Source organism: Heterocephalus glaber, unplaced genomic scaffold (assembly GCF_053883595.1).
Source record: "Heterocephalus glaber isolate CG9 unplaced genomic scaffold, H.glaber_assembly_v1.0 deba00001472, whole genome shotgun sequence".
NCBI lineage: Eukaryota > Metazoa > Chordata > Mammalia > Rodentia > Bathyergidae > Heterocephalus > Heterocephalus glaber.
Window position 1 is genome coordinate 67,045,590 of NW_028258315.1, and position 19,061 is coordinate 67,064,650.

Sequence of the window (19,061 nt, forward strand, 5' to 3'; positions counted from 1 at the left end):
ATAAGGTACTGGCAAACAGACTGCAGCAAATCATGAAGAAGGTTATACACCATAATGAAGTAGGATTCATTCCAGGGATGCAGGGATGGCTCAACCTATGCAAATCAATAAATGTAATACAATATATTAACAGAGTGAAGACAAAAACTTTATGATCTTCTCAACAGATGCAGAAAAAGCATTTGACAAGGTCCAAGCACCATTCATGATAAAAACACTACAGAAAATTGGAATAGATGGTCTTTATCTCAATCTGATAAAAGCCATCTACAACAAACCAACACCCAACATCATAGTAAACAAACAAAAACTGAAAGCTTTCACTCTAAAATCAAGAACAAGACAAGAATGTCCACTGTCACCACTCTTATTCAATACAGTTCTGGAAACATTAGCCAGAGCAATTAGACAAGAGAAAGAAATAAAATGAATAAGAATAGGAAAGGAAGAAGTTAAATTATCATTATTTGCAGATGACATGAGTCTCTACATAGAAGACACCCAAAACTCCACCAAAAGACTTCTAGATTTAATACAAAATTCAATAGCACAGCTGGATAGAAACTCACACTCAAAACTCAATACCCTTCCTATACACAAATAACAAACTCACTGACAGAGAAATTAGGGAAACAATACCTTTCACAATAGCTTCCAAAAAATGAAATATCTAAGAATCAGTCTAGTGAAGGAAGTAAAAGACTTCGTCATTGAAAATTACACTACTCTGAAAGAGATTGAGAGGATATCAGAAAATGGAAAGATATCTCCTGTTCTTAGATAAGAAGAAACAATATACTGAAAATGGCCATACTTCCAAAATTGTTGTACAGGTTTAACGTAATCCCTATCAAAATTTCAATACCCTATCTCGCAGAATTAGAAAAAAATTCTAAAATTCATTTGGAACCAAAAGAGACCTAGAATAACAAAGGCAATTTTGGGCAATAAAGGCAAGGCAAGGGGCATCACCATCCTTTACCTGAAATTATACTACAAAGCTACTGTGATAAAAACAGCATGATGCTGGCAAAGGAACAGACCTCAGGATCAACGGAACAGATTAGAAGATGCAGAAACAACTGTAGACATATTCATCCACCTTATCTATGACCAAGGAGCCAAACATCTTCACTGTAAGAAAGATAGCCTCTTTAATAAATGGTGATGGAAAAATTGGCTTTCCATATGCAAAAGATTGAAAGAGGATACATATCTTTCATCATACACTAATCTCAAATCAAAGTGGATCAAAAATCTAAATATTAAAACAGAAATACTAAATCTGCTGGAAAAGAGGATAGGTAAAATGCTTGAGGACAGAGGAGTAGGCAGACTTCATGAACAAAACTCATACCTCAGGGGAAATACTACAGAATACTAAAGAATCAACAACTCACACCTCATCTTATTAAAAAGCTTTTGCACAGCAAGAGAAACCACCAGCAGAGTAAAGAGACAGCACACCAGTGTGGGAAAAAACATTTGCCAGACATTCCTCAGACAAAAGACTACTATCTAGAATATATAAACAACTCAGAAAAACTATACCCCTCAAATTTAAAGACCCAATCCAAAAATGAGCATCTGAAAAGACAGTTCTTAGATGAAGAAGTAGAAATGGCAAATAAATATATGAAAAAATGTTCAACATCACTGGTCATTGGAGAGATGCAAATTAAAACAACTCTGAGGTTCCATCTCACTCCAGAAAGAATAGGTGTTATCAAGAAATCAACCAATAACAAATACTGGAGGGGCTGTGGGGAAAAAGAAACCCTTCTCCACCAATGGTGGGAGTGTAGACTGGAGCAATCAGTGTGGAGGTTCTTAAAAAAACTAAAACTAGAGGTTCCATTTGTTCCAGGTATTCCCCTTCATTGTATCTTCCAGAAAGAATGAAAAGCACCCTACAACAGCTATATATGCACACCCGTGTATATAGCAGCATGTTTTTTAATAGTTAAATCTTGGAAACAGCCCAAATGTTCATCACCCAACAAATGGATGAAGAAGTGCTTTTTTTACACAATGGAGTACTGCTCTGCCATAAAGAAGGATGAACTTGAGACATATATACAGGTAAATGTATTCACCTTGAGACCATACTCTTAAGTGAAATGAACTGGACACACATGTTTAAATACTGCATTGTTTCTCTGGTAAGAGAAATTAAAAGTGGAAATAAGGACTAAAATGTATAATAGATATTGGGAAATGGGTAGAAAATGTTCAAATGATAAGGGGAACAAGGGAGGGGGGCAAAAGGAAGGAAGAGACAAGAAAAAATGTGAAAATAGAAGGAAAAAATTGAAACAAATCTTTTGTACACAGGGAAGGGAGAGGGGAATGGGAAAAAACGAGGTGGGAGGTATCATGAACAGGTGGAAATTCCCTATGATGAATGTTATCATTATGTAAGTCTAAAATGTACTAATAAATGTTTTGCTGTAAAAAATGATTCAATAATTTAAATATTTATGTACCCAGCACCAGAGCACCTTTATATAAAGCAAATATTAACCAATAAAATAATGAAATAGGCTATATTTCAATATTAGTAGGATAATTCATTACCATATTCCACTATCAGTACTCAATAGATCAGATAGAATATAAAAAAAAATTAGATTTGATCTATATAGTAAACCAAATGAACTTAACAAACATATATACAGAATTTCATCCAATAGCAGTGTACATGAAACGTTTTCCAGGAGCAATCTTATATTAGAACACAAAACAAGTTTTAACAAATTTAATCATATTAAAGTAATGCAAAACGTTATTTCTAAGCACTGTTGTATCCCACTTGAAGTCTACTATTCAAAATAACAGAAAAAGTGGAATATTCAAAGTTGGGAAGAAATTGATATGCTTCTGAACAAGTCAAAACTACACTAGAAGATAAATAAAAAATTTCCTTGACACAAATAGAAATGAGCATATCCTGCCAAAACTTGTAGAACAGTGCAAAGAGGAAGGGATCAAGAGATGGAGGGAGGGAAGGGAAAGAGGATGCAAAAAGAATTGAGAGGTATGATGTTCATGTACCAAATTCTCACAAGAAATTTAAACATTGTGTAACTCAAACATGTACCAAAAAAAGGTACGAGATGAAGAAATAGATGGAGGGAAAGGAAAGTGTGAGAAAAAAAGGAATTAAGTTGTATTATGTATATGCACCAGTTCTCTACAAAAATGGAAACATGTGTACTACAAACATGTACTGCTAATAAAAAATAATAAAATGGCAAAAAAGTAGTTATGAAGGAAAATTTATAGTGGTAGGTATCCACATGGAGAATAGAGAATGATGTCAATAAGCAGCATAATTTTATACCTTAAGGAATTTGAAAAAGAAAGAAAAAAGGCCAAAACTAGTAGAAGGAAATAAAGATCAAAGGAGAAAGAAATGAATTAGAAACTCAAAAATCAATAGAAAAGATCAATAAAACTCAGAGTTATTACCTTGAAAATATAAATGTAATTTACAAAACTTTATAGTTGCATAAAAGCAAATAAAACAGATGTGAAAGGGACACAAAAATATTAAAGTTCTAAGATTATTATGAGCAACTGTACCCCACAAGTTGGAAAGCCATGAGTAAATATATAAATAGGAGGCACATACAATCTGCTAATGTTGAGTAATAAATTCAGTATTTATTCAGAACTCAGAAATTCTGACTTATGTATAATGAAAAAGGATATGCAATCAATAATAAAAAGAAAGTCTCTCAACAAAGAAAATCCTAGAATCTGAGGGTTTCACTAATGAATTTGGATGACTGTTTAAAGAAAAGTTACTACAAATGTTTCTCAAAATGTTCTCTACCAAAAAATTGAAAAAGAGCAAACACTTTCAAAATCATTTTACGAAATCTGCATTACCCTAATACTGAAGTCATACAATAATGCTTCAAATAATTAAGAAAAAAATAAAACAAATTACAGAGCAATATCCCTCATAGATATAGATGGAAAATTCCTCAACAATATACTGTTAAACCACGTTCAATACCAAATTAAAAGGAATATTCACCATAACTTACTGGTTTTATCACTGTAATGTAAATATGACTTGCCATATGCAAATCAATAAATGTGATGTATTACATTAATATAAGGGAAGCTAAAAATTATATGATCATCTCAATAGATGCACAAAAAGCATTTGACATAATTCAATAATTTTAAGATAAAATTTCTCAACAAATGAGTAATATAAGGAATGTACCTCAACATAAGAAAGGCTGTATAGGAAAACTTCATAAAAACGTCATATACATGGTAAAAAACTAAAAACTTGGCTAGGAAGAAGACAAAGTTACTCACTCTTCCCACTTGTATTTAACATAGAATTAAGCAAGAAAAAAGTCAATAGAGTGAGAAAGCAATAAATAAAATGAGGGCTTTTTGCAGTATACATAATCTCATATGTGCAAAATGCCAATGACTCTGTCCAAACCAGTTAGAATTATTAAACAGACTAAGCAAAGTTGTAGGATATAAATTATTATAAAAAATCGACATTTTTTCTATATGTTAATAGTAAAATATCTGAAAATTAAATTAAGAATGGAATTCTATTCAAAGTAGGATAAAGAAGAATAAAATTCTTGGAATAACTTTAGTCAAGGAAGATAAAGAGCTGAAGTTCCTAGTGATGACCTGAAAGCATAAAACTTAGAGAAGAAAATGTAGGAGAAAATCTTGACATTGGTCTCAGCAAAGATTTCTGAGATATAAAACCAAAAGTATAGACAAAAAAAGCAAGAGCAAACATATGGGAGCATATCAAACTGAAATGTTTCTGAACAGCAAAATAAACAGTCTACAAAATTAAAAAGTAACCTACAGAATGGGATGAAATATTTACAAACCATAGGTAATAGATTTCCCTTCACTGTGACAAAACACCTGATATTAGCCATTTAAACCTGAAGAGATTAATTCTGGCTCACAGTTTAAGAGGTTTCAGTCCATGGTTGGCTGGCTCCAAGGCAAAAATAACACGTAGAAGACTGTGGTGGAGGAAAGCTGCTTAACCCATGTCAGTCAGAAAGATAAGAAAGGAGGAAAAACCAGAGGGAGGGAGGAGGAGGTAGAGGAAGGAGAGAGAGAGAGAGAGAGAGAGACCTTCCAAAAGTATATATACTCACCTCCTCCAACCTAGCCCTGTATCCTAACAGCACATTCGGCTATGAATTTATTAATGGATTTTATCATTATGAGGATAGTGACCTCATATTTCAACTTCTTTCCAAAGGTGCCACCTCTGAACACATGAATCTTTTGGGGACTGTTTTTTTGGTACCGGGGATTGAACTTGCAAGGCAGGCACTTGCAAGGCAGGTGCCGGAACCACTGAGCTAAATCCCTGGACCCTTTTGGGGCCATTTTAAGTCAAGCCATAACACCATTTTCATAGTTTGTGTTTAGATGTCCCCCCAAAGCCTCATGCAGATGAAGAGGACTTTATTTTTCAGAGGTAGTTGAATCTGGAATGTGTGATGCTGGGGTTAAGGCCATGTAATTACTAAAACACTACACCTGAGTGATTAGTTTGGCACTACTCTAATCCTGGTAGTCTGAATAAGGTGAAAGGGGCAGAAAGATGGAGTTAAACCCCTCCCTTGTTGCTTTTGATACCTTGTGTACATCATGTTTTTTCTCCTCTGTGAGACTTGATAGTCATCCCTGCCTTGCAGCCAGCCAATTATGGACTGAAACCTCTATGAACTGGAAGCCAAATAAACCCCTTCCCCTCCAACTTTGGATGTCAGGCATTTTTTCTCAGTAACAAGAGAAAAGTAACCAAAGGAACCACATATCCAACAGAAGTTTTAAACCCAAAATATATCAGGAATTCTTACAACTAAATAGCTTAAGACATTAAAACTGTGCAATACCTGAATAAACAAAAGGCCAACTCACATATGTGAAAGGGTCAACATTACTAAGAATCAGGAAATTGTAAATTGAAACCAAAATGATACAGGTACTCATACTCTTAGAACACCTATAAAAATAAAACTACTGCCCCGCCACCATTCCACTGCGCCTAGGGCAGAGGAGGTGAGCCAGTCCCAGCGCCCAGTAGGAGGATCCCCTGCCACCATTCCACCGCTCTTAGGGCAGAGGAGGTGAGCTGCGTGGGCATGAGCAGCAACAGCCCCACCCCCGTGGAAATGAGAAGACACATAAACAAGCCTCAAAAACAGACTTCCAGATCACTTACATCAACCCCAAAGAGAAACGAGATAGAACAATCTAATACTCAACTACCTGGACTCCCTGAACTGGCAACAAAAGAGGATCTGGAAAAAATGAAATCAGAAATAATTTCTCAGATAATAGCAAAGATTGTGCTCATAGTGCAAGACATGATTAATAAATCTAGAGCAGACACAGATTAAAAAAATAGAGGATCATGGGCCAGAGATTTAGCCCAGTGGTTCCATTGCTTGCCTTGCAAGCACAAGGACCCAAGTTCGATCCTCTGTACCAAAAAAAGAAAAAGAAAAAAAAAAATAGAGGATCTGAGGAACATGATGGAATCCCAATATAGGAAACAAATGGAATCCATAAAACAGATACAAACAGATTTCCAGGAGATTAAAACCTCCGTTGAAAGTCTACACAGCAGAATGAACCAATGTAAGGACAGAATTTCCAGATATAGATGATAAGATTGCATTCAGTGACCAGGAAAAGAAAAATTGCTTCAAAATTGTAAGGGACCATGAGAAATCAATCCAGCAGCTGCTAGACCATGCAAAGAAGAATAACATAAAACTGATTGGAGTCAACAAAGAAACAGAAGAGAGTGAAAATTTAAAAAAACGGTTAACAGAAGTGATGGCAGAAAACTTCCCAAGCAGGGCAAAAGAACTTGACATACAGATAAATGAGGCATATAGGACTCCAACTAGCCTTGATCAAAAAAAACCAAATCTACACATAGGCATATAATAGTTAGGATTCCAGAAACCCAACAGAAGAACAAAATTCTACAAGCAGTGAGAAAAAAGAAACAAATCATATACAAAGGAAAGCCCATCAGAATCATAACAGACTTCTCAAGGCAAACCCTCAAGGCAAGAAGAGCTTGGAATGATGTATTTCAAGCCCTAAGGGAAAACACAGCCTCCAACCCAGATTGATGTACCCTGCAAAACTATCTTTCAAAAGTGCTGGAGATATAAGATACTTTTATGATAAAGAGCACCTTAGGAACGTCGTGAATACCAAACCAGCACTCCAAAAATTTTAGACAATACCCTAGGAAAAGACAATGAGGATCACAACCCCAGGAAGCCCAGCAGAATGAATCCATTGGGCATGACAAATTGAATTCAAAGGGGGAGAATCCAACAAAAAGAAAAAGTCATAGCAAGGCTTTTAAAACTTTTAACTTCATCTCCCTAATGAGTGTATAATTCAATCTTGTTATTGCACTGATTAATATTTTTCTGATTCTAGTGTTGCACACCTTTCCTGGTGCTTTACTGGCTATTTATCATCTTCTTGTGTCTACTTTTTAATTGGTTTGTCTATTAATGAGCTGTAAGAGTTATTTATATATTCTGGTCATAGGTTATATGCATTGTAAATATGGTCTAAGGACTACTTTTCATTTTAACAATGTCATTTAAAGTTCTATATTTTGATGGAATCTCATTTATCAATTTTTTCTTACATACATTATGTTTTTTGTATGCTAGGAAGTTCTTGTCTACCCTAAATTTATAAAGATTTTCCCTTATAATTTCTTCTTAAAGATTTTTCATTTTAATCTTTCATATTTAGGTTCATAGATCCTTTCAAGTTATTTTTATGTATGGAAATAAAGGGTTGAGGTTAATTTTTTATATATGGATATCAGGTGTTCTAGTGCCATTTGCTGAAAACACTATCTTTTCTTCTGCTCTTGAATTGAGTTTATATTCTATAATATGTTAATGTTAAATAATCTTTCAAAACTCAGTGGACCATAAATGTGTGGTTCTATTTCTAGATTCTCTGTTTTATTTCAATGATCTATATGTCTTTCCTTACACCAATACTGCCTTGATTACTGTGGCTTTAGAGGAAGACTTAAAATTAGGTTCTAAATGTCTTCCAACACTATTTTATTTTTTTTCTTTTTCTTTTTACTTTTCTAGGTCCTTTGTATGCCTACATAGCTTTTAAATTTCAATATCCAATTCTTCATTTATAGCAAGTATACATACACCTGAATTTTTATATATACCTTGTGTTTTCTAATCCTGCTAAATTCAAATAGGAGTTCTAGGGTCTCCTAGAGGTTTCTTAGTATTTTCTCTGTAGATGATCCTTTCATCTGCATATAAAGATTTTGCTTCTACCTTGCCAATCATATCATAATTGTGTCATTTTATTGCTAGAATATGTTGGTTTAGGCCTATGTTTCAAAGTTTAATGGATAGATGAAGAGTAGACATATCTTCCCATGTTCCCCACCTTAGGGAGAAAGCATTGTATCTTCTCCATTCTTGTAAGGCATTTTTGCTGCAAGTATGGAGTACATGTCTTTAATCTGTTGAGAAGGTTCTGTTCTACTTCTAGTCTCCTGATAGCTTCTACCATGAAGAGCTGTAGAATTTAGTCCAATACTTTTTCTCCAACTAGTGACAGGATCATATGGCTTTTTCCTTTCCTCTGTTAAAATGATGACTTTTGGGGGTGGATCTTCCAATGCTGAACCAACAATGCTATCCCTATAATAAAACCACTTTCTACATCCTGCCAGATCTGACTTCTAGTAGTTTGTTTTGTTAAATAAATTTCTATCTATGTTCATACTTTTTTCTTTTATTATCTTTATCCAGTTTTAGGATTAGCACAATGTGGATTTCCTAAAATAAGGGGAGAAGTGTTCCTTCTTTGTTCTGCTTTAAATGTTTGATATAATTTATCAGTTAAAATGTATATGAGCCTGCTCTTGTCATATAGGTAGGTTTTCAAGCTAGGAATATACATTCTTTAATAGGTGTTATTCAAATTTTATATTTCCTCCAGAGTTAGTTTCATTAATTTGTCTTCCAAAGTACTTCTTAGAAGTTGTCAAATTCATTTCAAAATAGATTTTTGTAATATGCTTTCTATATCCTTTTAAATTCTGTAAAATCTGTAGTAATGTCTCCTAGATCTTGATATTGTAATTTTTAAAAATGTATAATTGATATTGTGCAATAGGAAGTAAAGGTCTAAAGGAGCGGGGGAAGTGGGAGGAGTAGGGGAAAGGAAAGAAGGGAAAAGAAAAAATATGAGAAAAGGAAAAAAATGTAAACAAGGTCTTTGCAAATAGGGAAGGGTGGAGTGGGTGAAGGGAGGGCAAGGGAAGGGGAAAAAATAAGAACCAAGATACTCATGTAATGGTCCAAGATCCCAATGATGTATATAACTGTATTTTATACCTCAAATATACCAATAAACTTAATGGAAAAAAATAAAACTACTATATGATCCTGTAATCTCATGGAAATACAATCAGTATGTCAAGGAGATAGCTGTACTCCATCTTCATACTGCATTATTTACAACAGATAAAATGTAAAAAACAACCTAAGTGTCACTTGACAGAAGAATGGTTAAAGAAAATGTGGTATACACACGTAGTGAAATGTGATTTAGTCTTAAAAAATGCATCAAGTCTTGTCATTTGCATCAGTGTGGATGAACCTGAAGGACATTATACTAAATATCTAATCCAGTCACAGAAAGACAAATTATCTCATTATCTCATATATATGTAGAATACAAGAAAGTAGGAAACTGAGAAAAAAAGAGTAGATTGGTGGGTCTGGAGCCTGGGCCAAATGGAGAGATGTTGACCAAAGGTTACAAATATTCAGTTATAAGATGGATAAATTTTGGAAACCTGCTTTTAGCACAGTGACTGTATTTACTATGTTGTACAATTGAAATTTGCTGAGAGAGTAGATCTTAAATGTTCTCATCCCAAAAACAAAAGATAAGTATAATTATATTAGTCTATTATGTGTTACTATAAATACAATATCTGAGGCTAGGCAACTTAGTCAAAAAGTTTAACTCACAGTTCTGTAAGTACCACAACCTGCATTTGGTAATGGTTTAGGTGGACAGAGACCTGAGGCAGCATAAAGCAACACTCAGCAAAAGACAAGGAATACGTGTGTGTGTGTGTGTGTGTGTGTGTGTGTGTGTGTGTGTGTGTGTGTTCTGGTATCTCTCTCTTCTATTAAAGCCACCAGTATTTAATCATGGGGCATCCACCTTCATGGAAACCCCTAACCATTTCTTAAAGGCTTCCACTCCAAACCTCATATTCAGATTAAGTTTTCACCCTTTTAATATCTCAAAATTAATATTATATTGCAATATGTAAAATCTTGGCTGATAAAGCCAATTGAAACCATAGCAATGATGATGAATATATCAATTAGCTTGATTGTAGTTATAAGTTCACTATTATTCAAATCAAAATATCACATTATACACCTTAAGCATATAAAATATTTTTCTCAGTTATATCTCAATAACATTGGAGAAAAGAAAGTAAAGTGAAATTAGAGACTAATATATACAAAGTTAGTAAAATCAATAAAAAAGCTGACAGATTGTTACACAGGTACAAATAGGTAATTTACAAAAGGAATATATAAGTATAATATAATATAATATGCAATTAAAAATATAAAACTACTCAAAATCATTAGAATCCAGAGAAATATGAATCATTGTCAAACTAGCAGTTCTCCTTCAGTTTACTGGAAAAGTTGTAAGCACTGAGAATGCCTGTGTTGGCAAGAATATGAGAAATACCACTACTGTCATTTACTTGTGGTGGAACATTAAATTTGTTAAGTATTAAAAGGGAATGAAATTTGGCACTAGTAATTGAAACATAATATTTAATGAATTCCATATTTTAAAGGATTTTTAAACATTTGTGTAGAAGTTTATCTTTCAAGCATTCATGTATGCATACACAAATTATAAGGTTTGTTATTGCAAGATTATTTGTAAGAGTAATATTTAGGACAGCTTAAATGCTTAATATGGAAATAATTTTTAAAATATATGACAATATGATATATGCAATCTTTTTTATTCATTAATTTTATTGGTACATTTTAGGTATACAATACACTGACATTCACTAATGGGAATTTGTACCTTTACATAATATATCTTGGTTCTATTTTTTTCCCCATTCCCTTTCCTCCCTTCAACCCTTCCACCCCTCCCTATTTACAAAGACTTTGTTTATTTTTCTCATATTTATTCCTTTCCCTCCCCCTCCCACTTCCCCTTTGGACCTTTGCTTTCTTTTTCACATTATCTATTATACCTTTTGACCCTTATTTACACTTTCAGTTTCTCACATCAGAGAAACTATTCAGTATTTACACATGAGTGTCCTATTTATTTCACTTAATAGCATGGCCTCAATGTGCATCCATTTAGCTATAAATGTCTGTAGTTTCTCATTCTTTATGGCTGAGTAGTACTACATTTTATAGGCAACAAAGACAAGGTAGGGGGTATCACAATCCCCGACTTGAAAATATACTGCAAAGCTACTGTGATAAAACAGCATGGTACTGGCAAAGAAACAGACAGACCCAAGGATCAGTGGAACTGATTAGAAGATGCAGAAACAACTCCAGACACACTTAACCATCTCATTTTTGACAAAGGAGCTAAACACCCTCACTGGAGGAAAGATAACCTTTTTAATAAATGGTGCTGGAAAAATTGGATTTCAACTTGCCAAAGATTAGAGCTAGACATATATCTCTCACCATGCACTAAATTAAAATTGAAGTGGGTTAAAGATCTAAATATTAAGCAGAAACACTAAACTGGCTGGAAGAGAGATTAGGTAGAACTCTTAAAGACATTGGCGTAGGAAAAGATTTCATGAACAAAACCTCAGTCACACGTGAACTAGCACAAACAATTGACAAACGGGATCTCTTCTTATTAAAATAGCTTCTGCACAGCAAGAGAAACAACCAACAGTGTGAAGAGACAACCCAGGATGTGGGAAAAAATTTTTACCAGCTGTTCCTCAGACAAAGGTCTGATATATAAAATCTTGCAAGAGAAATAAGTTCATACTGAAAAGGAAAACAATTCAATATATCTTTAAGTATAAAAAAACAATTTTAAAACAATTTATAGAATGATTGATTTTGCTAGTGTTCAATGTATTAAAGAGGCACAGATGCGTAGAAAGAGAATATAAAATGGACATATCTAAGTACTCATGTTGTGGACGTGAACATGGGCCTGAAGGGGGGCTGGGGTATGGACGTAGAAGGGAAATTTTGATAGACTTTGACTTTTTAGCATGTATAAAATCTTTTTATTTGAATCTATTTGTGATGAGAATATGCTTATATACTATTTTCCAGAAAGATTTAATGCTAGACCTATAAACTAAAGAAATTTGTGTTTACTTCTGATGTGAAGACCATTTCTTCTTTTATGATTAAACTGTGCAAGTAATCTAACTTTTTAATCACCTTCTGTTTCACAATTGGTATAATTTTTTACTCTTAAGAACACTTTCATGTCAGGTTTTGTGTTATGTTTCAGTTATACAGTCTAAATAATCTACACAGCCACCCTTAAGACAGTTCATGATCAAGCTATTGATTCATACGTGAAAGTTTCCAATGCAATGTGGCAATCACTTCCAAAAGAATCAATAGCAAAAAAAAAAATTTGTAAAGTCCTATATTATGATACAATAGAACATAACAAAATCCTTTCCCCCGGCAGAATATTTTATAGAAGGTAAACTTGTTATTGTATATATATTTAAATATCCTTATGATTTTAATTAATATCTATATCCCAGCTTCTTTAAGGCTTTTATACATCAGAAAGCACTAGGATTATTTTCTCATTAGGCAGAATTATCTGAAACTAAAAGACCAAATAGACTAATTCACTTTTTTGGCAAAATTCTCTGTACATTTAGGTGATATTCTCTCTCTCTCTCTCTCTCTCTCTCTCTCTCTCTCTCTCTCTCTCTCTCTCTCTCTCTCTCACACACACACACACACACACACACAGACAGACAGACAGACACACACACACCACACACATCTTAACACCGTGTCATTAAATTGTAAGTTGAATGAGAATGGGCTAATATCAGATAGACTGGATTTGAATCACATTACTTCTTTTTCTTACTGGTTCCAAAGGGATAAACAGTCATTTGGCATCTCAAAATTGCCTTATCTGTAAAATAGAGAAAAAAATACTTCAAAGAAATACTATAAAAATTAGCTACAATAACCAAAAATTCCTATTTTCACATATAGTTCACAATAAGTGCTCAAGAGTAGAAAGATATTTTACATACTATATATTTTGAATCAATTAGTACATTAGTGAGTTCGCCATCAGGACTACAGTTCAAGTTCTCATGCTACTTCTGGAACTATGAGCTAAGATATGTTGAGAGTCTCTTTGGGTTTCTTTTTCAGGAGATTTCCTAGGATAGAGTAGAGGAGACTTTCTTTGGTGATTCTGTGGAACTGGCCTGACATTTATTCCTGGATAAACCCTCTGCAACTCCTAAACAGGTTTATTTCAAAGATTGTTCCTTAGTATGCTAAGATACTAAGCACATTTGATTCCTTGATCATCATTTTGTAATTATTGTTGTTTTTGACAATTTCAGTAGGCTGCGGGAGGGGCAGTTTTGAAATTAATTACTTCCTATTCCATAAGCCTGTCATCCTGTGAATTGTTTCCAAGGTCTTCCTGAATTGCCTTCATGTAAGTACCACCAAATTTTAGCATCAAGCACCATGCTCTTCCTAATCATGTGTTTTATATTGTGTTCCAGATAGAGTCAAAATAAAGACTTCTTTGTAGTGGAAAAGCATCAATGAGAAGTGAGAAAGCATTTGACACGTCAACTGCTTCTTAAAGACAAGATCATGTGTCCAATAAAGCTGTGAAGCTAAGAAAAGAAAAAGATGAGGCTGAATCTGAAACATACCAATGTCCCAAATTGAAACATTTCATGTTAGCATAATGCCTCCCTTCTGTGCATGTATGAATGTCAAATGCATACAAAATACCTGTTTATCTGCTCATAGTCCTTTTTCAAAGCAAAGCAGACACACATTTGCTGACCCACAGAACATAATGACATTGTTACCTAATGAACTGCTGCAGAATTCATTTGAATTTGGCTGTCCTTTTGAAAAGTATGAATCTCTCCCGTGATTAAAGTGATTTAGACAGGAGTAGTTCAGAATAGACAATATTAATTTAGGAGTGAGTCATTATGTTCAGTACTAGTCTGGAACCTAATGAGCTGATTTAATTTCATTTAAATCATTTGGAAAATACATACAGAGGCTGCACAATATATGTAATTTTGAATCAAAAGACATTTCCTCTAAAAACCAGTATATTTCAATCTGTAGAAATAAAATAACTTCACAGGTTCTTTTCTTCCAAATTACTGGGTGTCTTTATTACTAAGGTTTAGAAATTAACTGAGACTATGGGAGCACCTGAATTAAATATTTCATTTGAAAAAGAGCAAATGAAAATTTTGATTTATAGTAAATATTTATTTACTTAAATGAGAGATTTACAAACTGGGATGTGGTAGCATTTCCACTATGAGACTTAGTGTTGTACTTAACCATGTTAACTGTTTGGAGTGTGTTATTAATCTTAGTCCCACTGCCAAAAATTTCAGAATTGGAAAATCTATTGCACTATTAAAATAAGTACTTATAAGAGTTAATAAAAAAGAAAACTCATTAATTTTAGTAATTTGGGGCAAGAACATAGATGAAATGAGTAGAAAATGTGAAACATTTTTAAAAATTTTGAGGAATTATCTTCTATTTTTCTGCACTAAAATAAAGAAAGAAAGTGACCCAGTAATAGCTTCTCAAACACCAGTTGCTCCAGTTTGGTTATGCATGTACTGTGAGCTTCTCTTCAATCCATACATTGGATGTTGAGTGAAGTGAAGTACTAATGGGATTTTCAGAACCTTAGGTAGTGACTGTATCCCTGATCCATGTGATGGGAAGACAAGATATTAGGATGGCTTCTGGAAAAATATCTTCACTCTGATAAAGAAACCCCAATCTAAGATTTCCCTTCCTTTTATAGTATTTACTTGACATAATGCTGACTACTCAGGAGCTATCCTACATCCTTGAAAGGAGAGTCACAGACATGCTGACCAGGTCTCTAGCATCATCAAGACAATCTTTGGACGTGCACTAGACCTACTCTTTTCCTTTTACACAGGCTGTAAAATTTCATTTTTTAAAAATGCTAGTGTTTGATGAGTTTTCAGATCTTCTACTTGTAAGTATCCTAAGTGGTATTCAGACATTCATAAATGCAGACTAATCTCCTTCTCCTAAATAGTCCACTGTACTGAGCAAATCCTAGAGCCAGGAAAATTTTCTCCTGTCTACCTTCAGTATAAAGAACTTCTAAGCTTATCTTTCTTTATATTTCAGGATGATAAAGAGAATACTTTTATAAATCTAAATTTAACTTCTGCTGACTTCTGGCTTCTGGTGTTAGTTTAAACATTTTAAGAAAGCAATCTTTGTCAGGGTGAAACTAATTCCATTGATGTAGAGATTAAGATAAGGTGAGACCAAGTCCTTCTGTACTGACTCAGAAATAGACATTAATATCACAGAGGCAGGAATACTCTCCACTCATCTTAATACAGAAAGTACATCTCTTTGTGCTGTCTCATCATGTTCTTCTTTGCAATCCAACATTTCACTTCATGTCATAAGAGCAAATGTCCTTATCTCAAATATGTAGATAAGCTGATCTACCTTGATGAGTGAATGGAAGGAATAGAAGTAACATAGATATGTACCTGCACTTGTCTCCTTTTTTAATAGAAATATCTGTTACAAGTAAGAGTAAATCTGACGAGGTTTTAGGCAGTAAGAAAATGTCAAACCAACTTTATTACCTGCCACTCACAGCTCAACATTTTTCAAGGAGTATGTGCTTAGTAGAGCAGTAATGGTTTAGTTTACATCCATCTCCTAAATAATATTGAACCTATAACACACTACACATTTGCTAAGAGAGAGCGCTGAAAGCAAATTTTGGAACACTGATATTTTAAATTTTGATGTATAATGCCAAACTCTCAAGCAAAATGTACATTCTCCCCAAATTGTATAGTAAGTTTAGTTTTTCTACCTGCATAACAGTGCTTGAGTAACCAACATTTTGCCAATCTGGTTAAAATTGATAGCTCCTTGTTATTTTAATATATTTATTTTAAAATTATGAATGCGTTGTTGTTTTTATTTGTATAAAGATTTTTAGTTTTTGTAAAATTTCTTCCTGTCTTTTCTTTATTATTGAAAATTCTTTTTATTAATGTTAAAGAACATGCTATGATTATAAATCTGAAACTGGGCTTACCCCGCAATGGGTCATATGTGCTAAAAACTATTTCCTCTGTTTATCATTTGTCATTTGACCTTGTGTATTATCTTTTAAAAATATAATCATTTTAATTTTTCACTTCCTTAAGCCTTCTGAGGTTTTTCACATTTTATTTTAATATATTAATCTTCTTATAAATCATTTTTATAAGATTTTATTCAGAACAAAAAGTAAGGTAAATGGACATTTATTTTTGTCTGTTTTTCTGACTCTGTTAATCCATTCTTTCATTGATTTGAATCTCAAATTTCATTTTATGATATTCCTCTGTATTTATTTGAGCTTATTTTTATACTCTTTTTTCTGTCATAGAGGGTATATTTCTCAAATGTTAGCAAATTATTTTAATTGCACTTTATAATACATGCTATAATACATTTGAATACTGCCATGATGTATTGTAGTTCATGGGTATTCTTATTTCAGTTTTAATTTGCAATGAATTTTAATAGATACAAATAGAATTTACTGATTTAGTGTTAATTGCTACATTTAAAATATGAATGTTGTCTATTCTAAATTAGGTCTTTTATAAGTTTATTTGGTGATTGTCAATTTGCTTTAAGAGGGTCTTAAAGTAGACTTTATATGAATCCTAAAGTTTTTTGTTATTATTTTATATCTTTGTAGCCAACCAACATACTGAATTTTTCTCTTAGATCTAATTGTCCTTTAGTTGCATCTCTGGGGTGTTTCAAAAACATTCACAGTGATTTGCAGATTTGTATGATTTTTCTTCTTGTTTTTACTTTATGTAATTTTATAATTATTTCAGTAATGTAGGTTATATTAGAGACAAAACATGAACCTCAGGGAGCTTAAATTCCAGCAGTGCTTGTATTTTTCTCTTGTATAAATTGCTTTAGAGAGCCTTGCTAGGAACTTTTCAATATCAATGTTGATAAATGTTTCTTTGTCATATTTTGTACTTACAGGGAATGCTTTCATTATAGGATGAGAAGCATAATCCCAATCCTCAGCTTGAAATACATCTCTGCCTGAAAAATAGATATAACATGTTAAAGTGGTATTTATTACTTTTTTATTAGTAGTTTTCATCAGGAATGTAAAATACTGTTTCTATATCTGTGGAGATAATAGCTATTTCCCCCTCCTTAACTCTTCCAAGTGAATATTAATTTATCAGGACTAATAAGATCATTCATTTTCATACATACATATGGCATACTTTGACAATATCACCTATTTTCTCCTTCTTGCACTCTTCCTTACCCACCTGCCCCCTCCACCTCATCCCTTCCTTTTCTCTAATGGTCTCCCTTCTAACTTTCACATCCTTATGCTCCCCTCACCCCATTCTACATTAGAGGGAACATGAGATGCTTGTTGCTTTTGAGTCTGGCTTTTTCCACTTAATGTCTAGTTCCAAAGTGAATGGCTACTAGTTTCATGAAAAGAAAATGCACTCTGTGGTTACAAATTTCCGTAGTGCATATATAATTTCACTAGCCTTATATTGCTTACATCCTTTGTATTTTAAATTGCCTGAACTAAATTTTGTTAATTTTATCAAAATTTTTAGAAGAAACTCAAATAATATGCAACACAAAACTACATATTCTGGGTTCTGTTTTCCAGTAGTCTCATCAAAACCCTCAAAATCTATGAAAATCACTTTTACTCAAATTGATCAATCATGTGTGTTCTATTTTCCAGATTGTTTAAAACAAAATTTGATTTACTGTCCTTCTGAAAGTTATGATTTTCAGTCTTCCACTAATTTAGTGGCTTGCTAAATATTATAGTATTATTTTTCACTATAGAGCTAAAGAAGTCATTCAGGGTAAGGGTGATGATAGAAACTTTTGGACATATAATATCAGGTTTACACTATTGGATTAGTTTGTGTGCCAAGGGATTATTTCCTCTTTCTCTAATTCAATAAGCTCGTAGCCACAAAATCTTGAATTTACTTGGCCATTTTCTTGAAATGTTTTCTCTCTGACTACTTTGCTTCACTACTCCATGGAAATTTAAACCAAAACAAAAGTCAAACCAAGATTCTGAAATATATAACTTGATCTATGTACTATTTTATATGTCTCATATATGTGCTTAAGTGTATTTGGTATGACAGCATTATTGCATTTTTAATTTTTTTACTAAGTCAGATTCATTTAATTATCAGAAGCTGGTAAATGTCAATGAAACAATGTGTACAAAATAATGTAATTCTATCTTTGTTGCAATTGTCTAGTGAAGGTACAGTTTATATTCTTTAGTCCTGACTATTAGAGAAATTCCAGCCCAGAGCTTTACACAGTAGAATATCAAGGTTTTACTTCAGGCCTATCTACAGTACACATTTATTGCTAAGATAAAGTAATTCTTCATGTGTTCATCATTCATTCTTCTGAGAAATGCATTTTTGGTATCTTAGAACTTGGCACATTGGTGTTCTTCATTCTCTGGACTGCTCACAATGTACATTATTCAAGGTCAGTTGATTCCTTTAATTTTGATGTAATTTATAACATTTCAACAAGAAACTTAGACTGAATTATATGGCTATCAGCTACTTAAAATCTCCCTTTTAT